The following is a 23,603-nucleotide window of genomic DNA, read 5'->3' on the forward strand; positions in this document are numbered from 1 at the left end:
CTCAGGCATGTCCTGCAGTGCTTTGACCCCAGCTTTAAGGCAGGCCCAATCCTGGGTTGCAACCCCAGACTCCTCCAAGGAAGATACCCAGGATTTTTTTTCTCCTGTAAAGCAAGAGTTTTGCTCCAGAACCCACCCAAGACTCCTCTCAGGCATGTCCTGCAGTGCTTTGACCCCAGCTTTAAGGCAGGCCTAATCCTGGGTTGCAACCCCAGACTCCTCCAAGGAAGATACCCAGGATTTTTTTTCTCCTGTAAAGCAAGAGTTTTGCTCCAGAACCCACCCAAGACTCCTCTCAGGCATGTCCTGCAGTGCTTTGACCCCAGCTTTAAGGCAGGCCTAATCCTGGGTTGCAACCCCAGACTCCTCCAAGGAAGATACCCAGGATTTTTTTTCTCCTGTAAAGCAAGAGGTTTGCTCCAGAACACACCCAACACTCCTCTCAGGCATGTCCTGCAGTGCTTTGACCCCAGCTTTAAGGCAGGCCTAATCCTGGGTTGCAACCCCAGACTCCTCCAAGGAAGATACCCAGGATTTTTTTTCTCCTGTAAAGCAAGAGGTTTGCTCCAGAACCCACCCAAGACTCCTCTCAGGCATGTCCTGCAGTGCTTTGACCCCAGCTTTAAGGCAGGCCTAATCCTGCGTTGCAACCCCAGACTCCTCCAAGGAAGATACCCAGGATTTTTTTTCTCCTGTAAAGCAAGAGGTTTGCTCCAGAACCCACCCAACACTCCTCTCAGGCATGTCCTGCAGTGCTTTGACCCCAGCTTTAAGGCAGGCCTAATCCTGGGTTGCAACCCCAGACTCCTCCAAGGAAGATACCCAGGATTTTTTTTCTCCTGTAAAGCAAGAGGTTTGCTCCAGAACCCACCCAAGACTCCTCTCAGGCATGTCCTGCAGTGCTTTGACCCCAGCTTTAAGGCAGGCCTAATCCTGGGTTGCAACCCCAGACTCCTCCAAGGAAGATACCCAGGATTTTTTTTCTCCTGTAAAGCAAGAGGTTTGCTCCAGAACCCACCCAAGACTCCTCTCAGGCATGTCCTGCAGTGCTTTGACCCCAGCTTTAAGGCAGGCCCAATCCTGGGTTGCAACCCCAGACTCCTCCAAGGAAGATACCCAGGATTTTTTTTCTCCTGTAAAGCAAGAGTTTTGCTCCAGAACCCACCCAAGACTCCTCTCAGGCATGTCCTGCAGTGCTTTGACCCCAGCTTTAAGGCAGGCCTAATCCTGGGTTGCAACCCCAGACTCCTCCAAGGAAGATACCCAGGATTTTTTTTCTCCTGTAAAGCAAGAGTTTTGCTCCAGAACCCACCCAAGACTCCTCTCAGGCATGTCCTGCAGTGCTTTGACCCCAGCTTTAAGGCAGGCCTAATCCTGGGTTGCAACCCCAGACTCCTCCAAGGAAGATACCCAGGATTTTTTTTCTCCTGTAAAGCAAGAGGTTTGCTCCAGAACCCACCCAAGACTCCTCTCAGGCATGTCCTGCAGTGCTTTGACCCCAGCTTTAAGGCAGGCCTAATCCTGGGTTGCAACCCCAGACTCCTCCAAGGAAGATACCCAGGATTTTTTTTCTCCTGTAAAGCAAGAGGTTTGCTCCAGAACCCACCCAACACTCCTCTCAGGCATGTCCTGCAGTGCTTTGACCCCAGCTTTAAGGCAGGCCTAATCCTGGGTTGCAACCCCAGACTCCTCCAAGGAAGATACCCAGGATTTTTTTTCTCCTGTAAAGCAAGAGGTTTGCTCCAGAACCCACCCAAGACTCCTCTCAGGCATGTCCTGCAGTGCTTTGACCCCAGCTTTAAGGCAGGCCTAATCCTGGGTTGCAACCCCAGACTCCTCCAAGGAAGATACCCAGGATTTTTTTTCTCCTGTAAAGCAAGAGGTTTGCTCCAGAACCCACCCAAGACTCCTCTCAGGCATGTCCTGCAGTGCTTTGACCCCAGCTTTAAGGCAGGCCCAATCCTGGGTTGCAACCCCAGACTCCTCCAAGGAAGATACCCAGGATTTTTTTTCTCCTGTAAAGCAAGAGGTTTGCTCCAGAACCCACCCAAGACTCCTCTCAGGCATGTCCTGCAGTGCTTTGACCCCAGCTTTAAGGCAGGCCCAATCCTGGGTTGCAACCCCAGACTCCTCCAAGGAAGATACCCAGGATTTTTTTTCTCCTGTAAAGCAAGAGGTTTGCTCCAGAACCCACCCAAGACTCCTCTCAGGCATGTCCTGCAGTGCTTTGACCCCAGCTTTAAGGCAGGCCTAATCTTGCGTTGCAACCCCAGACTCCTCCAAGGAAGATACCCAGGATTTTTTTTCTCCTGTAAAGCAAGAGTTTTGCTCCAGAACCCACCCAAGACTCCTCTCAGGCATGTCCTGCAGTGCTTTGACCCCAGCTTTAAGGCAGGCCTAATCCTGGGTTGCAACCCCAGACTCCTCCAAGGAAGATACCCAGGATTTTTTTTCTCCTGTAAAGCAAGAGGTTTGCTCCAGAACCCACCCAAGACTCCTCTCAGGCATGTCCTGCAGGGCTTTGACCCCAGCTTTAAGGCAGGCCTAATCCTGGGTTGCAACCCCAGACTCCTCCAAGGAAGATACCCAGGATTTTTTTTCTCCTGTAAAGCAAGAGGTTTGCTCCAGAACCCACCCAAGACTCCTCTCAGGCATGTCCTGCAGTGCTTTGACCCCAGCTTTAAGGCAGGCCTAATCCTGCGTTGCAACCCCAGACTCCTCCAAGGAAGATACCCAGGATTTTTTTTCTCCTGTAAAGCAAGAGGTTTGCTCCAGAACCCACCCAACACTCCTCTCAGGCATGTCCTGCAGTGCTTTGACCCCAGCTTTAAGGCAGGCCTAATCCTGGGTTGCAACCCCAGACTCCTCCAAGGAAGATACCCAGGATTTTTTTTCTCCTGTAAAGCAAGAGGTTTGCTCCAGAACCCACCCAAGACTCCTCTCAGGCATGTCCTGCAGTGCTTTGACCCCAGCTTTAAGGCAGGCCCAATCCTGGGTTGCAACCCCAGACTCCTCCAAGGAAGATACCCAGGATTTTTTTTCTCCTGTAAAGCAAGAGTTTTGCTCCAGAACCCACCCAAGACTCCTCTCAGGCATGTCCTGCAGTGCTTTGACCCCAGCTTTAAGGCAGGCCTAATCCTGGGTTGCAACCCCAGACTCCTCCAAGGAAGATACCCAGGATTTTTTTTCTCCTGTAAAGCAAGAGTTTTGCTCCAGAACCCACCCAAGACTCCTCTCAGGCATGTCCTGCAGTGCTTTGACCCCAGCTTTAAGGCAGGCCTAATCCTGGGTTGCAACCCCAGACTCCTCCAAGGAAGATACCCAGGATTTTTTTTCTCCTGTAAAGCAAGAGGTTTGCTCCAGAACACACCCAACACTCCTCTCAGGCATGTCCTGCAGTGCTTTGACCCCAGCTTTAAGGCAGGCCTAATCCTGGGTTGCAACCCCAGACTCCTCCAAGGAAGATACCCAGGATTTTTTTTCTCCTGTAAAGCAAGAGGTTTGCTCCAGAACCCACCCAAGACTCCTCTCAGGCATGTCCTGCAGTGCTTTGACCCCAGCTTTAAGGCAGGCCTAATCCTGCGTTGCAACCCCAGACTCCTCCAAGGAAGATACCCAGGATTTTTTTTCTCCTGTAAAGCAAGAGGTTTGCTCCAGAACCCACCCAACACTCCTCTCAGGCATGTCCTGCAGTGCTTTGACCCCAGCTTTAAGGCAGGCCTAATCCTGGGTTGCAACCCCAGACTCCTCCAAGGAAGATACCCAGGATTTTTTTTCTCCTGTAAAGCAAGAGGTTTGCTCCAGAACCCACCCAAGACTCCTCTCAGGCATGTCCTGCAGTGCTTTGACCCCAGCTTTAAGGCAGGCCTAATCCTGGGTTGCAACCCCAGACTCCTCCAAGGAAGATACCCAGGATTTTTTTTCTCCTGTAAAGCAAGAGGTTTGCTCCAGAACCCACCCAAGACTCCTCTCAGGCATGTCCTGCAGTGCTTTGACCCCAGCTTTAAGGCAGGCCCAATCCTGGGTTGCAACCCCAGACTCCTCCAAGGAAGATACCCAAAAGGATTTTTTCCCTCAAAGGACGCTCTCTTCTCTGGCATCTGCCCAAGATTCCTCACAGACATGTCCCACACTGTCTTGAGCCCTGCTTCAGGGACCTGAGATCCCAGGTAAAACTCTTAGACTCCTCCAAGGAAGACACATGGAATATTTTTTAGTATTGGGGAAAGCTCTTACCTCCAAGATCCACACCACACTCCTCCCAGGCAGCTCCCAGTATCTTCCGACTCTGCTTTAGGGACCTGAGATCTCAGGTAGCAGCACTAGACTCCCCCAAGGAAGCTTCCTGGGTTGTCTTTTCTCCTGTAAAGGAAAAGGTTTGCTCCAGGACTCACCCAAGACTCCTCTCAGGCATGTCCTGCAGTGCTTTGACCCCAGCTTTAAGGCAGGCCTAATCCTGGGTTGCAACCCCAGACTCCTCCAAGGAAGATACCCAGGATTTTTTTTCTCCTGTAAAGCAAGAGTTTTGCTCCAGAACCCACCCAAGACTCCTCTCAGGCATGTCCTGCAGTGCTTTGACCCCAGCTTTAAGGCAGGCCCAATCCTGGGTTGCAACCCCAGACTCCTCCAAGGAAGATACCCAGGATTTTTTTTCTCCTGTAAAGCAAGAGTTTTGCTCCAGAACCCACCCAAGACTCCTCTCAGGCATGTCCTGCAGTGCTTTGACCCCAGCTTTAAGGCAGGCCCAATCCTGGGTTGCAACCCCAGACTCCTCCAAGGAAGATACCCAGGATTTTTTTTCTCCTGTAAAGCAAGAGGTTTGCTCCAGAACCCACCCAAGACTCCTCTCAGGCATGTCCTGCAGTGCTTTGACCCCAGCTTTAAGGCAGGCCTAATCCTGGGTTGCAACCCCAGACTCCTCCAAGGAAGATACCCAGGATTTTTTTTCTCCTGTAAAGCAAGAGGTTTGCTCCAGAACCCACCCAAGACTCCTCTCAGGCATGTCCTGCAGTGCTTTGACCCCAGCTTTAAGGCAGGCCCAATCCTGGGTTGCAACCCCAGACTCCTCCAAGGAAGATACCCAGGATTTTTTTTCTCCTGTAAAGCAAGAGGTTTGCTCCAGAACCCACCCAACACTCCTCTCAGGCATGTCCTGCAGTGCTTTGACCCCAGCTTTAAGGCAGGCCCAATCCTGGGTTGCAACCCCAGACTCCTCCAAGGAAGATACCCAGGATTTTTTTTCTCCTGTAAAGCAAGAGGTTTGCTCCAGAACCCACCCAAGACTCCTCTCAGGCATGTCCTGCAGTGCTTTGACCCCAGCTTTAAGGCAGGCCTAATCCTGCGTTGCAACCCCAGACTCCTCCAAGGAAGATACCCAGGATTTTTTTTCTCCTGTAAAGCAAGAGGTTTGCTCCAGAACCCACCCAACACTCCTCTCAGGCATGTCCTGCAGTGCTTTGACCCCAGCTTTAAGGCAGGCCTAATCCTGGGTTGCAACCCCAGACTCCTCCAAGGAAGATACCCAGGATTTTTTTTCTCCTGTAAAGCAAGAGGTTTGCTCCAGAACCCACCCAAGACTCCTCTCAGGCATGTCCTGCAGTGCTTTGACCCCAGCTTTAAGGCAGGCCTAATCCTGGGTTGCAACCCCAGACTCCTCCAAGGAAGATACCCAGGATTTTTTTTCTCCTGTAAAGCAAGAGGTTTGCTCCAGAACCCACCCAACACTCCTCTCAGGCATGTCCTGCAGTGCTTTGACCCCAGCTTTAAGGCAGGCCTAATCCTGGGTTGCAACCCCAGACTCCTCCAAGGAAGATACCCAAAAGGATTTTTTCCCTCAAAGGACGCTCTCTTCTCTGGCATCTGCCCAAGATTCCTCACAGACATGTCCCACACTGTCTTGAGCCCTGCTTCAGGGACCTGAGATCCCAGGTAAAACTCTTAGACTCCTCCAAGGAAGACACATGGAATATTTTTTAGTATTGGGGAAAGCTCTTACCTCCAAGATCCACACCACACTCCTCCCAGGCAGCTCCCAGTATCTTCCGACTCTGCTTTAGGGACCTGAGATCTCAGGTAGCAGCACTAGACTCCCCCAAGGAAGCTTCCTGGGTTGTCTTTTCTCCTGTAAAGGAAAAGGTTTGCTCCAGGACTCACCCAAGACTCCTCTCAGGCATGTCCTGCAGTGCTTTGACCCCAGCTTTAAGGCAGGCCTAATCCTGGGTTGCAACCCCAGACTCCTCCAAGGAAGATACCCAGGATTTTTTTTCTCCTGTAAAGCAAGAGGTTTGCTCCAGAACCCACCCAACACTCCTCTCAGGCATGTCCTGCAGTGCTTTGACCCCAGCTTTAAGGCAGGCCCAATCCTGGGTTGCAACCCCAGACTCCTCCAAGGAAGATACCCAGGATTTTTTTTCTCCTGTAAAGCAAGAGTTTTGCTCCAGAACCCACCCAAGACTCCTCTCAGGCATGTCCTGCAGTGCTTTGACCCCAGCTTTAAGGCAGGCCTAATCCTGGGTTGCAACCCCAGACTCCTCCAAGGAAGATACCCAGGATTTTTTTTCTCCTGTAAAGCAAGAGGTTTGCTCCAGAACCCACCCAAGACTCCTCTCAGGCATGTCCTGCAGTGCTTTGACCCCAGCTTTAAGGCAGGCCTAATCCTGGGTTGCAACCCCAGACTCCTCCAAGGAAGATACCCAGGATTTTTTTTCTCCTGTAAAGCAAGAGGTTTGCTCCAGAACCCACCCAAGACTCCTCTCAGGCATGTCCTGCAGTGCTTTGACCCCAGCTTTAAGGCAGGCCTAATCCTGCGTTGCAACCCCAGACTCCTCCAAGGAAGATACCCAGGATTTTTTTTCTCCTGTAAAGCAAGAGGTTTGCTCCAGAACCCACCCAACACTCCTCTCAGGCATGTCCTGCAGTGCTTTGACCCCAGCTTTAAGGCAGGCCTAATCCTGGGTTGCAACCCCAGACTCCTCCAAGGAAGATACCCAGGATTTTTTTTCTCCTGTAAAGCAAGAGGTTTGCTCCAGAACCCACCCAAGACTCCTCTCAGGCATGTCCTGCAGTGCTTTGACCCCAGCTTTAAGGCAGGCCTAATCCTGGGTTGCAACCCCAGACTCCTCCAAGGAAGATACCCAGGATTTTTTTTCTCCTGTAAAGCAAGAGGTTTGCTCCAGAACCCACCCAACACTCCTCTCAGGCATGTCCTGCAGTGCTTTGACCCCAGCTTTAAGGCAGGCCTAATCCTGGGTTGCAACCCCAGACTCCTCCAAGGAAGATACCCAGGATTTTTTTTCTCCTGTAAAGCAAGAGGTTTGCTCCAGAACACACCCAACACTCCTCTCAGGCATGTCCTGCAGTGCTTTGACCCCAGCTTTAAGGCAGGCCTAATCCTGGGTTGCAACCCCAGACTCCTCCAAGGAAGATACCCAGGATTTTTTTTCTCCTGTAAAGCAAGAGGTTTGCTCCAGAACCCACCCAAGACTCCTCTCAGGCATGTCCTGCAGTGCTTTGACCCCAGCTTTAAGGCAGGCCTAATCCTGCGTTGCAACCCCAGACTCCTCCAAGGAAGATACCCAGGATTTTTTTTCTCCTGTAAAGCAAGAGGTTTGCTCCAGAACCCACCCAACACTCCTCTCAGGCATGTCCTGCAGTGCTTTGACCCCAGCTTTAAGGCAGGCCTAATCCTGGGTTGCAACCCCAGACTCCTCCAAGGAAGATACCCAGGATTTTTTTTCTCCTGTAAAGCAAGAGGTTTGCTCCAGAACCCACCCAAGACTCCTCTCAGGCATGTCCTGCAGTGCTTTGACCCCAGCTTTAAGGCAGGCCTAATCCTGGGTTGCAACCCCAGACTCCTCCAAGGAAGATACCCAGGATTTTTTTTCTCCTGTAAAGCAAGAGGTTTGCTCCAGAACCCACCCAAGACTCCTCTCAGGCATGTCCTGCAGTGCTTTGACCCCAGCTTTAAGGCAGGCCCAATCCTGGGTTGCAACCCCAGACTCCTCCAAGGAAGATACCCAGGATTTTTTTTCTCCTGTAAAGCAAGAGTTTTGCTCCAGAACCCACCCAAGACTCCTCTCAGGCATGTCCTGCAGTGCTTTGACCCCAGCTTTAAGGCAGGCCTAATCCTGGGTTGCAACCCCAGACTCCTCCAAGGAAGATACCCAGGATTTTTTTTCTCCTGTAAAGCAAGAGTTTTGCTCCAGAACCCACCCAAGACTCCTCTCAGGCATGTCCTGCAGTGCTTTGACCCCAGCTTTAAGGCAGGCCTAATCCTGGGTTGCAACCCCAGACTCCTCCAAGGAAGATACCCAGGATTTTTTTTCTCCTGTAAAGCAAGAGGTTTGCTCCAGAACCCACCCAAGACTCCTCTCAGGCATGTCCTGCAGTGCTTTGACCCCAGCTTTAAGGCAGGCCTAATCCTGGGTTGCAACCCCAGACTCCTCCAAGGAAGATACCCAGGATTTTTTTTCTCCTGTAAAGCAAGAGGTTTGCTCCAGAACCCACCCAACACTCCTCTCAGGCATGTCCTGCAGTGCTTTGACCCCAGCTTTAAGGCAGGCCTAATCCTGGGTTGCAACCCCAGACTCCTCCAAGGAAGATACCCAGGATTTTTTTTCTCCTGTAAAGCAAGAGGTTTGCTCCAGAACCCACCCAAGACTCCTCTCAGGCATGTCCTGCAGTGCTTTGACCCCAGCTTTAAGGCAGGCCCAATCCTGGGTTGCAACCCCAGACTCCTCCAAGGAAGATACCCAGGATTTTTTTTCTCCTGTAAAGCAAGAGGTTTGCTCCAGAACCCACCCAAGACTCCTCTCAGGCATGTCCTGCAGTGCTTTGACCCCAGCTTTAAGGCAGGCCTAATCTTGCGTTGCAACCCCAGACTCCTCCAAGGAAGATACCCAGGATTTTTTTTCTCCTGTAAAGCAAGAGTTTTGCTCCAGAACCACCCAAGACTCCTCTCAGGCATGTCCTGCAGTGCTTTGACCCCAGCTTTAAGGCAGGCCTAATCCTGGGTTGCAACCCCAGACTCCTCCAAGGAAGATACCCAGGATTTTTTTTCTCCTGTAAAGCAAGAGTTTTGCTCCAGAACCCCACCCAAGACTCCTCTCAGGCATGTCCTGCAGGGCTTTGACCCCAGCTTTAAGGCAGGCCTAATCCTGGGTTGCAACCCCAGACTCCTCCAAGGAAGATACCCAGGATTTTTTTTCTCTCTGTAAAGCAAGAGGTTTGCTCCAGAACCCACCCAAGACTCCTCTCAGGCATGTCCTGCAGTGCTTTGACCCCAGCTTTAAGGCAGGCCTAATCCTGGGTTGCAACCCAGACTCCTCCAAGGAAGATACCCAGGATTTTTTTTCTCCTGTAAAGCAAGAGTTTTGCTCCAGAACCCACCCAACACTCCTCTCAGGCATGTCCTGCAGTGCTTTGACCCCAGCTTTAAGGCAGGCCTAATCCTGGGTTGCAACCCCAGACTCCTCCAAGGAAGATACCCAGGATTTTTTTTCTCCTGTAAAGCAAGAGGTTTGCTCCAGAACCCACCCAAGACTCCTCTCAGGCATGTCCTGCAGTGCTTTGACCCCAGCTTTAAGGCAGGCCCAATCCTGGGTTGCAACCCCAGACTCCTCCAAGGAAGATACCCAGGATTTTTTTTCTCCTGTAAAGCAAGAGTTTTGCTCCAGAACCCACCCAAGACTCCTCTCAGGCATGTCCTGCAGTGCTTTGACCCCAGCTTTAAGGCAGGCCTAATCCTGGGTTGCAACCCCAGACTCCTCCAAGGAAGATACCCAGGATTTTTTTTCTCCTGTAAAGCAAGAGTTTTGCTCCAGAACCCACCCAAGACTCCTCTCAGGCATGTCCTGCAGTGCTTTGACCCCAGCTTTAAGGCAGGCCTAATCCTGGGTTGCAACCCCAGACTCCTCCAAGGAAGATACCCAGGATTTTTTTTCTCCTGTAAAGCAAGAGGTTTGCTCCAGAACACACCCAACACTCCTCTCAGGCATGTCCTGCAGTGCTTTGACCCCAGCTTTAAGGCAGGCCTAATCCTGGGTTGCAACCCCAGACTCCTCCAAGGAAGATACCCAGGATTTTTTTTCTCCTGTAAAGCAAGAGGTTTGCTCCAGAACCCACCCAAGACTCCTCTCAGGCATGTCCTGCAGTGCTTTGACCCCAGCTTTAAGGCAGGCCTAATCCTGCGTTGCAACCCCAGACTCCTCCAAGGAAGATACCCAGGATTTTTTTTCTCCTGTAAAGCAAGAGGTTTGCTCCAGAACCCACCCAACACTCCTCTCAGGCATGTCCTGCAGTGCTTTGACCCCAGCTTTAAGGCAGGCCTAATCCTGGGTTGCAACCCCAGACTCCTCCAAGGAAGATACCCAGGATTTTTTTTCTCCTGTAAAGCAAGAGGTTTGCTCCAGAACCCACCCAAGACTCCTCTCAGGCATGTCCTGCAGTGCTTTGACCCCAGCTTTAAGGCAGGCCTAATCCTGGGTTGCAACCCCAGACTCCTCCAAGGAAGATACCCAGGATTTTTTTTCTCCTGTAAAGCAAGAGGTTTGCTCCAGAACCCACCCAAGACTCCTCTCAGGCATGTCCTGCAGTGCTTTGACCCCAGCTTTAAGGCAGGCCCAATCCTGGGTTGCAACCCCAGACTCCTCCAAGGAAGATACCCAGGATTTTTTTTCTCCTGTAAAGCAAGAGTTTTGCTCCAGAACCCACCCAAGACTCCTCTCAGGCATGTCCTGCAGTGCTTTGACCCCAGCTTTAAGGCAGGCCTAATCCTGGGTTGCAACCCCAGACTCCTCCAAGGAAGATACCCAGGATTTTTTTTCTCCTGTAAAGCAAGAGTTTTGCTCCAGAACCCACCCAAGACTCCTCTCAGGCATGTCCTGCAGTGCTTTGACCCCAGCTTTAAGGCAGGCCTAATCCTGGGTTGCAACCCCAGACTCCTCCAAGGAAGATACCCAGGATTTTTTTTCTCCTGTAAAGCAAGAGGTTTGCTCCAGAACCCACCCAAGACTCCTCTCAGGCATGTCCTGCAGTGCTTTGACCCCAGCTTTAAGGCAGGCCTAATCCTGGGTTGCAACCCCAGACTCCTCCAAGGAAGATACCCAGGATTTTTTTTCTCCTGTAAAGCAAGAGGTTTGCTCCAGAACCCACCCAACACTCCTCTCAGGCATGTCCTGCAGTGCTTTGACCCCAGCTTTAAGGCAGGCCTAATCCTGGGTTGCAACCCCAGACTCCTCCAAGGAAGATACCCAGGATTTTTTTTCTCCTGTAAAGCAAGAGGTTTGCTCCAGAACCCACCCAAGACTCCTCTCAGGCATGTCCTGCAGTGCTTTGACCCCAGCTTTAAGGCAGGCCTAATCCTGGGTTGCAACCCCAGACTCCTCCAAGGAAGATACCCAGGATTTTTTTTCTCCTGTAAAGCAAGAGGTTTGCTCCAGAACCCACCCAAGACTCCTCTCAGGCATGTCCTGCAGTGCTTTGACCCCAGCTTTAAGGCAGGCCCAATCCTGGGTTGCAACCCCAGACTCCTCCAAGGAAGATACCCAGGATTTTTTTTCTCCTGTAAAGCAAGAGGTTTGCTCCAGAACCCACCCAAGACTCCTCTCAGGCATGTCCTGCAGTGCTTTGACCCCAGCTTTAAGGCAGGCCCAATCCTGGGTTGCAACCCCAGACTCCTCCAAGGAAGATACCCAGGATTTTTTTTCTCCTGTAAAGCAAGAGGTTTGCTCCAGAACCCACCCAAGACTCCTCTCAGGCATGTCCTGCAGTGCTTTGACCCCAGCTTTAAGGCAGGCCTAATCTTGCGTTGCAACCCCAGACTCCTCCAAGGAAGATACCCAGGATTTTTTTTCTCCTGTAAAGCAAGAGTTTTGCTCCAGAACCCACCCAAGACTCCTCTCAGGCATGTCCTGCAGTGCTTTGACCCCAGCTTTAAGGCAGGCCTAATCCTGGGTTGCAACCCCAGACTCCTCCAAGGAAGATACCCAGGATTTTTTTTCTCCTGTAAAGCAAGAGGTTTGCTCCAGAACCCACCCAAGACTCCTCTCAGGCATGTCCTGCAGGGCTTTGACCCCAGCTTTAAGGCAGGCCTAATCCTGGGTTGCAACCCCAGACTCCTCCAAGGAAGATACCCAGGATTTTTTTTCTCCTGTAAAGCAAGAGGTTTGCTCCAGAACCCACCCAAGACTCCTCTCAGGCATGTCCTGCAGTGCTTTGACCCCAGCTTTAAGGCAGGCCTAATCCTGCGTTGCAACCCCAGACTCCTCCAAGGAAGATACCCAGGATTTTTTTTCTCCTGTAAAGCAAGAGGTTTGCTCCAGAACCCACCCAACACTCCTCTCAGGCATGTCCTGCAGTGCTTTGACCCCAGCTTTAAGGCAGGCCTAATCCTGGGTTGCAACCCCAGACTCCTCCAAGGAAGATACCCAGGATTTTTTTTCTCCTGTAAAGCAAGAGGTTTGCTCCAGAACCCACCCAAGACTCCTCTCAGGCATGTCCTGCAGTGCTTTGACCCCAGCTTTAAGGCAGGCCCAATCCTGGGTTGCAACCCCAGACTCCTCCAAGGAAGATACCCAGGATTTTTTTTCTCCTGTAAAGCAAGAGTTTTGCTCCAGAACCCACCCAAGACTCCTCTCAGGCATGTCCTGCAGTGCTTTGACCCCAGCTTTAAGGCAGGCCTAATCCTGGGTTGCAACCCCAGACTCCTCCAAGGAAGATACCCAGGATTTTTTTTCTCCTGTAAAGCAAGAGTTTTGCTCCAGAACCCACCCAAGACTCCTCTCAGGCATGTCCTGCAGTGCTTTGACCCCAGCTTTAAGGCAGGCCTAATCCTGGGTTGCAACCCCAGACTCCTCCAAGGAAGATACCCAGGATTTTTTTTCTCCTGTAAAGCAAGAGGTTTGCTCCAGAACACACCCAACACTCCTCTCAGGCATGTCCTGCAGTGCTTTGACCCCAGCTTTAAGGCAGGCCTAATCCTGGGTTGCAACCCCAGACTCCTCCAAGGAAGATACCCAGGATTTTTTTTCTCCTGTAAAGCAAGAGGTTTGCTCCAGAACCCACCCAAGACTCCTCTCAGGCATGTCCTGCAGTGCTTTGACCCCAGCTTTAAGGCAGGCCTAATCCTGCGTTGCAACCCCAGACTCCTCCAAGGAAGATACCCAGGATTTTTTTTCTCCTGTAAAGCAAGAGGTTTGCTCCAGAACCCACCCAACACTCCTCTCAGGCATGTCCTGCAGTGCTTTGACCCCAGCTTTAAGGCAGGCCTAATCCTGGGTTGCAACCCCAGACTCCTCCAAGGAAGATACCCAGGATTTTTTTTCTCCTGTAAAGCAAGAGGTTTGCTCCAGAACCCACCCAAGACTCCTCTCAGGCATGTCCTGCAGTGCTTTGACCCCAGCTTTAAGGCAGGCCTAATCCTGGGTTGCAACCCCAGACTCCTCCAAGGAAGATACCCAGGATTTTTTTTCTCCTGTAAAGCAAGAGGTTTGCTCCAGAACCCACCCAAGACTCCTCTCAGGCATGTCCTGCAGTGCTTTGACCCCAGCTTTAAGGCAGGCCCAATCCTGGGTTGCAACCCCAGACTCCTCCAAGGAAGATACCCAAAAGGATTTTTTCCCTCAAAGGACGCTCTCTTCTCTGGCATCTGCCCAAGATTCCTCACAGACATGTCCCACACTGTCTTGAGCCCTGCTTCAGGGACCTGAGATCCCAGGTAAAACTCTTAGACTCCTCCAAGGAAGACACATGGAATATTTTTTAGTATTGGGGAAAGCTCTTACCTCCAAGATCCACACCACACTCCTCCCAGGCAGCTCCCAGTATCTTCCGACTCTGCTTTAGGGACCTGAGATCTCAGGTAGCAGCACTAGACTCCCCCAAGGAAGCTTCCTGGGTTGTCTTTTCTCCTGTAAAGGAAAAGGTTTGCTCCAGGACTCACCCAAGACTCCTCTCAGGCATGTCCTGCAGTGCTTTGACCCCAGCTTTAAGGCAGGCCTAATCCTGGGTTGCAACCCCAGACTCCTCCAAGGAAGATACCCAGGATTTTTTTTCTCCTGTAAAGCAAGAGTTTTGCTCCAGAACCCACCCAAGACTCCTCTCAGGCATGTCCTGCAGTGCTTTGACCCCAGCTTTAAGGCAGGCCCAATCCTGGGTTGCAACCCCAGACTCCTCCAAGGAAGATACCCAGGATTTTTTTTCTCCTGTAAAGCAAGAGTTTTGCTCCAGAACCCACCCAAGACTCCTCTCAGGCATGTCCTGCAGTGCTTTGACCCCAGCTTTAAGGCAGGCCCAATCCTGGGTTGCAACCCCAGACTCCTCCAAGGAAGATACCCAGGATTTTTTTTCTCCTGTAAAGCAAGAGGTTTGCTCCAGAACCCACCCAAGACTCCTCTCAGGCATGTCCTGCAGTGCTTTGACCCCAGCTTTAAGGCAGGCCTAATCCTGGGTTGCAACCCCAGACTCCTCCAAGGAAGATACCCAGGATTTTTTTTCTCCTGTAAAGCAAGAGGTTTGCTCCAGAACCCACCCAAGACTCCTCTCAGGCATGTCCTGCAGTGCTTTGACCCCAGCTTTAAGGCAGGCCCAATCCTGGGTTGCAACCCCAGACTCCTCCAAGGAAGATACCCAGGATTTTTTTTCTCCTGTAAAGCAAGAGGTTTGCTCCAGAACCCACCCAACACTCCTCTCAGGCATGTCCTGCAGTGCTTTGACCCCAGCTTTAAGGCAGGCCCAATCCTGGGTTGCAACCCCAGACTCCTCCAAGGAAGATACCCAGGATTTTTTTTCTCCTGTAAAGCAAGAGGTTTGCTCCAGAACCCACCCAAGACTCCTCTCAGGCATGTCCTGCAGTGCTTTGACCCCAGCTTTAAGGCAGGCCTAATCCTGCGTTGCAACCCCAGACTCCTCCAAGGAAGATACCCAGGATTTTTTTTCTCCTGTAAAGCAAGAGGTTTGCTCCAGAACCCACCCAACACTCCTCTCAGGCATGTCCTGCAGTGCTTTGACCCCAGCTTTAAGGCAGGCCTAATCCTGGGTTGCAACCCCAGACTCCTCCAAGGAAGATACCCAGGATTTTTTTTCTCCTGTAAAGCAAGAGGTTTGCTCCAGAACCCACCCAAGACTCCTCTCAGGCATGTCCTGCAGTGCTTTGACCCCAGCTTTAAGGCAGGCCTAATCCTGGGTTGCAACCCCAGACTCCTCCAAGGAAGATACCCAGGATTTTTTTTCTCCTGTAAAGCAAGAGGTTTGCTCCAGAACCCACCCAACACTCCTCTCAGGCATGTCCTGCAGTGCTTTGACCCCAGCTTTAAGGCAGGCCTAATCCTGGGTTGCAACCCCAGACTCCTCCAAGGAAGATACCCAAAAGGATTTTTTCCCTCAAAGGACGCTCTCTTCTCTGGCATCTGCCCAAGATTCCTCACAGACATGTCCCACACTGTCTTGAGCCCTGCTTCAGGGACCTGAGATCCCAGGTAAAACTCTTAGACTCCTCCAAGGAAGACACATGGAATATTTTTTAGTATTGGGGAAAGCTCTTACCTCCAAGATCCACACCACACTCCTCCCAGGCAGCTCCCAGTATCTTCCGACTCTGCTTTAGGGACCTGAGATCTCAGGTAGCAGCACTAGACTCCCCCAAGGAAGCTTCCTGGGTTGTCTTTTCTCCTGTAAAGGAAAAGGTTTGCTCCAGGACTCACCCAAGACTCCTCTCAGGCATGTCCTGCAGTGCTTTGACCCCAGCTTTAAGGCAGGCCTAATCCTGGGTTGCAACCCCAGACTCCTCCAAGGAAGATACCCAGGATTTTTTTTCTCCTGTAAAGCAAGAGGTTTGCTCCAGAACCCACCCAACACTCCTCTCAGGCATGTCCTGCAGTGCTTTGACCCCAGCTTTAAGGCAGGCCCAATCCTGGGTTGCAACCCCAGACTCCTCCAAGGAAGATACCCAGGATTTTTTTTCTCCTGTAAAGCAAGAGTTTTGCTCCAGAACCCACCCAAGACTCCTCTCAGGCATGTCCTGCAGTGCTTTGACCCCAGCTTTAAGGCAGGCCTAATCCTGGGTTGCAACCCCAGACTCCTCCAAGGAAGATACCCAGGATTTTTTTTCTCCTGTAAAGCAAGAGGTTTGCTCCAGAACCCACCCAAGACTCCTCTCAGGCATGTCCTGCAGTGCTTTGACCCCAGCTTTAAGGCAGGCCTAATCCTGGGTTGCAACCCCAGACTCCTCCAAGGAAGATACCCAGGATTTTTTTTCTCCTGTAAAGCAAGAGGTTTGCTCCAGAACCCACCCAAGACTCCTCTCAGGCATGTCCTGCAGTGCTTTGACCCCAGCTTTAAGGCAGGCCTAATCCTGCGTTGCAACCCCAGACTCCTCCAAGGAAGATACCCAGGATTTTTTTTCTCCTGTAAAGCAAGAGGTTTGCTCCAGAACCCACCCAACACTCCTCTCAGGCATGTCCTGCAGTGCTTTGACCCCAGCTTTAAGGCAGGCCTAATCCTGGGTTGCAACCCCAGACTCCTCCAAGGAAGATACCCAGGATTTTTTTTCTCCTGTAAAGCAAGAGGTTTGCTCCAGAACCCACCCAAGACTCCTCTCAGGCATGTCCTGCAGTGCTTTGACCCCAGCTTTAAGGCAGGCCTAATCCTGGGTTGCAACCCCAGACTCCTCCAAGGAAGATACCCAGGATTTTTTTTCTCCTGTAAAGCAAGAGGTTTGCTCCAGAACCCACCCAACACTCCTCTCAGGCATGTCCTGCAGTGCTTTGACCCCAGCTTTAAGGCAGGCCTAATCCTGGGTTGCAACCCCAGACTCCTCCAAGGAAGATACCCAGGATTTTTTTTCTCCTGTAAAGCAAGAGGTTTGCTCCAGAACCCACCCAACACTCCTCTCAGGCATGTCCTGCAGTGCTTTGACCCCAGCTTTAAGGCAGGCCTAATCCTGGGTTGCAACCCCAGACTCCTCCAAGGAAGATACCCAGGATTTTTTTTCTCCTGTAAAGCAAGAGTTTTGCTCCAGAACCCACCCAAGACTCCTCTCAGGCATGTCCTGCAGTGCTTTGACCCCAGCTTTAAGGCAGGCCCAATCCTGGGTTGCAACCCCAGACTCCTCCAAGGAAGATACCCAGGATTTTTTTTCTCCTGTAAAGCAAGAGGTTTGCTCCAGAACCCACCCAAGACTCCTCTCAGGCATGTCCTGCAGTGCTTTGACCCCAGCTTTAAGGCAGGCCTAATCCTGGGTTGCAACCCCAGACTCCTCCAAGGAAGATACCCAGGATTTTTTTTCTCCTGTAAAGCAAGAGGTTTGCTCCAGAACCCACCCAAGACTCCTCTCAGGCATGTCCTGCAGTGCTTTGACCCCAGCTTTAAGGCAGGCCTAATCCTGGGTTGCAACCCCAGACTCCTCCAAGGAAGATACCCAGGATTTTTTTTCTCCTGTAAAGCAAGAGGTTTGCTCCAGAACCCACCCAAGACTCCTCTCAGGCATGTCCTGCAGTGCTTTGACCCCAGCTTTAAGGCAGGCCCAATCCTGGGTTGCAACCCCAGACTCCTCCAAGGAAGATACCCAGGATTTTTTTTCTCCTGTAAAGCAAGAGGTTTGCTCCAGAACCCACCCAAGACTCCTCTCAGGCATGTCCTGCAGTGCTTTGACCCCAGCTTTAAGGCAGGCCTAATCCTGCGTTGCAACCCCAGACTCCTCCAAGGAAGATACCCAGGATTTTTTTTCTCCTGTAAAGCAAGAGGTTTGCTCCAGAACCCACCCAAGACTCCTCTCAGGCATGTCCTGCAGTGCTTTGACCCCAGCTTTAAGGCAGGCCTAATCCTGGGTTGCAACCCCAGACTCCTCCAAGGAAGATACCCAGGATTTTTTTTCTCCTGTAAAGCAAGAGGTTTGCTCCAGAACCCACCCAAGACTCCTCTCAGGCATGTCCTGCAGTGCTTTGACCCCAGCTTTAAGGCAGGCCTAATCCTGGGTTGCAACCCCAGACTCCTCCAAGGAAGATACCCAGGATTTTTTTTCTCCTGTAAAGCAAGAGTTTTGCTCCAGAACCCACCCAACACTCCTCTCAGGCATGTCCTGCAGTGCTTTGACCCCAGCTTTAAGGCAGGCCCAATCCTGGGTTGCAACCCCAGACTCCTCCAAGGAAGATACCCAGGATTTTTTTTCTCCTGTAAAGCAAGAGGTTTGCTCCAGAACCCACCCAAGACTCCTCTCAGGCATGTCCTGCAGTGCTTTGACCCCAGCTTTAAGGCAGGCCTAATCCTGGGTTGCAACCCCAGACTCCTCCAAGGAAGATACCCAGGATTTTTTTTCTCCTGTAAAGCAAGAGGTTTGCTCCAGAACCCACCCAAGACTCCTCTCAGGCATGTCCTGCAGTGCTTTGACCCCAGCTTTAAGGCAGGCCTAATCCTGGGTTGCAACCCCAGACTCCTCCAAGGAAGATACCCAGGATTTTTTTTCTCCTGTAAAGCAAGAGGTTTGCTCCAGAACCCACCCAAGACTCCTCTCAGGCATGTCCTGCAGTGCTTTGACCCCAGCTTTAAGGCAGGCCCAATCCTGGGTTGCAACCCCAGACTCCTCCAAGGAAGATACCCAGGATTTTTTTTCTCCTGTAAAGCAAGAGGTTTGCTCCAGAACCCACCCAACACTCCTCTCAGGCATGTCCTGCAGTGCTTTGACCCCAGCTTTAAGGCAGGCCTAATCCTGGGTTGCAACCCCAGACTCCTCCAAGGAAGATACCCAGGATTTTTTTTCTCCTGTAAAGCAAGAGGTTTGCTCCAGAACCCACCCAACACTCCTCTCAGGCATCTCCTGCAGTGCTTTGACCCCAGCTTTAAGGCAGGCCTAATCCTGGGTTGCAACCCCAGACTCCTCCAAGGAAGATACCCAGGATTTTTTTTCTCCTGTAAAGCAAGAGGTTTGCTCCAGAACCCACCCAACACTCCTCTCAGGCATGTCCTGCAGTGCTTTGACCCCAGCTTTAAGGCAGGCCTAATCCTGGGTTGCAACCCCAGACTCCTCCAAGGAAGATACCCAAAAGGATTTTTTCCCTCAAAGGACGCTCTCTTCTCTGGCATCTGCCCAAGATTCCTCACAGACATGTCCCACACTGTCTTGAGCCCTGCTTCAGGGACCTGAGATCCCAGGTAAAACTCTTAGACTCCTCCAAGGAAGACACATGGAATATTTTTTAGTATTGGGGAAAGCTCTTACCTCCAAGATCCACACCACACTCCTCCCAGGCAGCTCCCAGTATCTTCCGACTCTGCTTTAGGGACCTGAGATCTCAGGTAGCAGCACTAGACTCCCCCAAGGAAGCTTCCTGGGTTGTCTTTTCTCCTGTAAAGGAAAAGGTTTGCTCCAGGACTCACCCAAGACTCCTCTCAGGCATGTCCTGCAGTGCTTTGACCCCAGCTTTAAGGCAGGCCTAATCCTGGGTTGCAACCCCAGACTCCTCCAAGGAAGATACCCAGGATTTTTTTTCTCCTGTAAAGCAAGAGGTTTGCTCCAGAACCCACCCAAGACTCCTCTCAGGCATGTCCTGCAGTGCTTTGACCCCAGCTTTAAGGCAGGCCTAATCCTGCGTTGCAACCCCAGACTCCTCCAAGGAAGATACCCAGGATTTTTTTTCTCCTGTAAAGCAAGAGGTTTGCTCCAGAACCCACCCAACACTCCTCTCAGGCATGTCCTGCAGTGCTTTGACCCCAGCTTTAAGGCAGGCCTAATCCTGGGTTGCAACCCCAGACTCCTCCAAGGAAGATACCCAGGATTTTTTTTCTCCTGTAAAGCAAGAGGTTTGCTCCAGAACCCACCCAAGACTCCTCTCAGGCATGTCCTGCAGTGCTTTGACCCCAGCTTTAAGGCAGGCCTAATCCTGGGTTGCAACCCCAGACTCCTCCAAGGAAGATACCCAGGATTTTTTTTCTCCTGTAAAGCAAGAGGTTTGCTCCAGAACCCACCCAAGACTCCTCTCAGGCATGTCCTGCAGTGCTTTGACCCCAGCTTTAAGGCAGGCCCAATCCTGGGTTGCAACCCCAGACTCCTCCAAGGAAGATACCCAAAAGGATTTTTTCCCTCAAAGGACGCTCTCTTCTCTGGCATCTGCCCAAGATTCCTCACAGACATGTCCCACACTGTCTTGAGCCCTGCTTCAGGGACCTGAGATCCCAGGTAAAACTCTTAGACTCCTCCAAGGAAGACACATGGAATATTTTTTAGTATTGGGGAAAGCTCTTACCTCCAAGATCCACACCACACTCCTCCCAGGCAGCTCCCAGTATCTTCCGACTCTGCTTTAGGGACCTGAGATCTCAGGTAGCAGCACTAGACTCCCCCAAGGAAGCTTCCTGGGTTGTCTTTTCTCCTGTAAAGGAAAAGGTTTGCTCCAGGACTCACCCAAGACTCCTCTCAGGCATGTCCTGCAGTGCTTTGACCCCAGCTTTAAGGCAGGCCTAATCCTGGGTTGCAACCCCAGACTCCTCCAAGGAAGATACCCAGGATTTTTTTTCTCCTGTAAAGCAAGAGTTTTGCTCCAGAACCCACCCAAGACTCCTCTCAGGCATGTCCTGCAGTGCTTTGACCCCAGCTTTAAGGCAGGCCCAATCCTGGGTTGCAACCCCAGACTCCTCCAAGGAAGATACCCAGGATTTTTTTTCTCCTGTAAAGCAAGAGTTTTGCTCCAGAACCCACCCAAGACTCCTCTCAGGCATGTCCTGCAGTGCTTTGACCCCAGCTTTAAGGCAGGCCCAATCCTGGGTTGCAACCCCAGACTCCTCCAAGGAAGATACCCAGGATTTTTTTTCTCCTGTAAAGCAAGAGGTTTGCTCCAGAACCCACCCAACACTCCTCTCAGGCATGTCCTGCAGTGCTTTGACCCCAGCTTTAAGGCAGGCCTAATCCTGGGTTGCAACCCCAGACTCCTCCAAGGAAGATACCCAGGATTTTTTTTCTCCTGTAAAGCAAGAGGTTTGCTCCAGAACCCACCCAAGACTCCTCTCAGGCATGTCCTGCAGTGCTTTGACCCCAGCTTTAAGGCAGGCCTAATCCTGGGTTGCAACCCCAGACTCCTCCAAGGAAGATACCCAGGATTTTTTTTCTCCTGTAAAGCAAGAGGTTTGCTCCAGAACCCACCCAACACTCCTCTCAGGCATCTCCTGCAGTGCTTTGACCCCAGCTTTAAGGCAGGCCTAATCCTGGGTTGCAACCCCAGACTCCTCCAAGGAAGATACCCAGGATTTTTTTTCTCCTGTAAAGCAAGAGGTTTGCTCCAGAACCCACCCGAGACTCCTCTCAGGCATGTCCTGCAGTGCTTTGACCCCAGCTTTAAGGCAGGCCCAATCCTGGGTTGCAACCCCAGACTCCTCCAAGGAAGATACCCAGGATTTTTTTTCTCCTGTAAAGCAAGAGGTTTGCTCCAGAACCCACCCAAGACTCCTCTCAGGCATGTCCTGCAGTGCTTTGACCCCAGCTTTAAGGCAGGCCTAATCCTGGGTTGCAACCCCAGACTCCTCCAAGGAAGATACCCAGGATTTTTTTTCTCCTGTAAAGCAAGAGGTTTGCTCCAGAACCCACCCAACACTCCTCTCAGGCATGTCCTGCAGTGCTTTGACCCCAGCTTTAAGGCAGGCCTAATCCTGGGTTGCAACCCCAGACTCCTCCAAGGAAGATACCCAAAAGGATTTTTTCCCTCAAAGGACGCTCTCTTCTCTGGCATCTGCCCAAGATTCCTCACAGACATGTCCCACACTGTCTTGAGCCCTGCTTCAGGGACCTGAGATCCCAGGTAAAACTCTTAGACTCCTCCAAGGAAGACACATGGAATATTTTTTAGTATTGGGGAAAGCTCTTACCTCCAAGATCCACACCACACTCCTCCCAGGCAGCTCCCAGTATCTTCCGACTCTGCTTTAGGGACCTGAGATCTCAGGTAGCAGCACTAGACTCCCCCAAGGAAGCTTCCTGGGTTGTCTTTTCTCCTGTAAAGGAAAAGGTTTGCTCCAGGACTCACCCAAGACTCCTCTCAGGCATGTCCTGCAGTGCTTTGACCCCAGCTTTAAGGCAGGCCTAATCCTGGGTTGCAACCCCAGACTCCTCCAAGGAAGATACCCAGGATTTTTTTTCTCCTGTAAAGCAAGAGTTTTGCTCCAGAACCCACCCAAGACTCCTCTCAGGCATGTCCTGCAGTGCTTTGACCCCAGCTTTAAGGCAGGCCCAATCCTGGGTTGCAACCCCAGACTCCTCCAAGGAAGATACCCAGGATTTTTTTTCTCCTGTAAAGCAAGAGTTTTGCTCCAGAACCCACCCAAGACTCCTCTCAGGCATGTCCTGCAGTGCTTTGACCCCAGCTTTAAGGCAGGCCTAATCCTGGGTTGCAACCCCAGACTCCTCCAAGGAAGATACCCAGGATTTTTTTTCTCCTGTAAAGCAAGAGGTTTGCTCCAGAACCCACCCAAGACTCCTCTCAGGCATGTCCTGCAGTGCTTTGACCCCAGCTTTAAGGCAGGCCTAATCCTGGGTTGCAACCCCAGACTCCTCCAAGGAAGATACCCAGGATTTTTTTTCTCCTGTAAAGCAAGAGGTTTGCTCCAGAACCCACCCAACACTCCTCTCAGGCATGTCCTGCAGTGCTTTGACCCCAGCTTTAAGGCAGGCCTAATCCTGGGTTGCAACCCCAGACTCCTCCAAGGAAGATACCCAGGATTTTTTTTCTCCTGTAAAGCAAGAGGTTTGCTCCAGAACCCACCCAAGACTCCTCTCAGGCATGTCCTGCAGTGCTTTGACCCCAGCTTTAAGGCAGGCCTAATCCTGGGTTGCAACCCCAGACTCCTCCAAGGAAGATACCCAGGATTTTTTTTCTCCTGTAAAGCAAGAGGTTTGCTCCAGAACCCACCCAAGACTCCTCTCAGGCATGTCCTGCAGTGCTTTGACCCCAGCTTTAAGGCAGGCCTAATCCTGGGTTGCAACCCCAGACTCCTCCAAGGAAGATACCCAGGATTTTTTTTCTCCTGTAAAGCAAGAGGTTTGCTCCAGAACCCACCCAAGACTCCTCTCAGGCATGTCCTGCAGTGCTTTGACCCCAGCTTTAAGGCAGGCCTAATCCTGGGTTGCAACCCCAGACTCCTCCAAGGAAGATACCCAGGATTTTTTTTCTCCTGTAAAGCAAGAGGTTTGCTCCAGAACCCACCCAAGACTCCTCTCAGGCATGTCCTGCAGTGCTTTGACCCCAGCTTTAAGGCAGGCCCAATCCTGGGTTGCAACCCCAGACTCCTCCAAGGAAGATACCCAAAAGGATTTTTTCCCTCAAAGGACGCTCTCTTCTCTGGCATCTGCCCAAGATTCCTCACAGACATGTCCCACACTGTCTTGAGCCCTGCTTCAGGGACCTGAGATCCCAGGTAAAACTCTTAGACTCCTCCAAGGAAGACACATGGAATATTTTTTAGTATTGGGGAAAGCTCTTACCTCCAAGATCCACACCACACTCCTCCCAGGCAGCTCCCAGTATCTTCCGACTCTGCTTTAGGGACCTGAGATCTCAGGTAGCAGCACTAGACTCCCCCAAGGAAGCTTCCTGGGTTGTCTTTTCTCCTGTAAAGGAAAAGGTTTG

The sequence above is a fragment of the Strix uralensis genome, chromosome 17 (assembly GCF_047716275.1).
Source record: "Strix uralensis isolate ZFMK-TIS-50842 chromosome 17, bStrUra1, whole genome shotgun sequence".
In the NCBI taxonomy this organism is placed as follows: Eukaryota; Metazoa; Chordata; class Aves; order Strigiformes; family Strigidae; genus Strix; species Strix uralensis.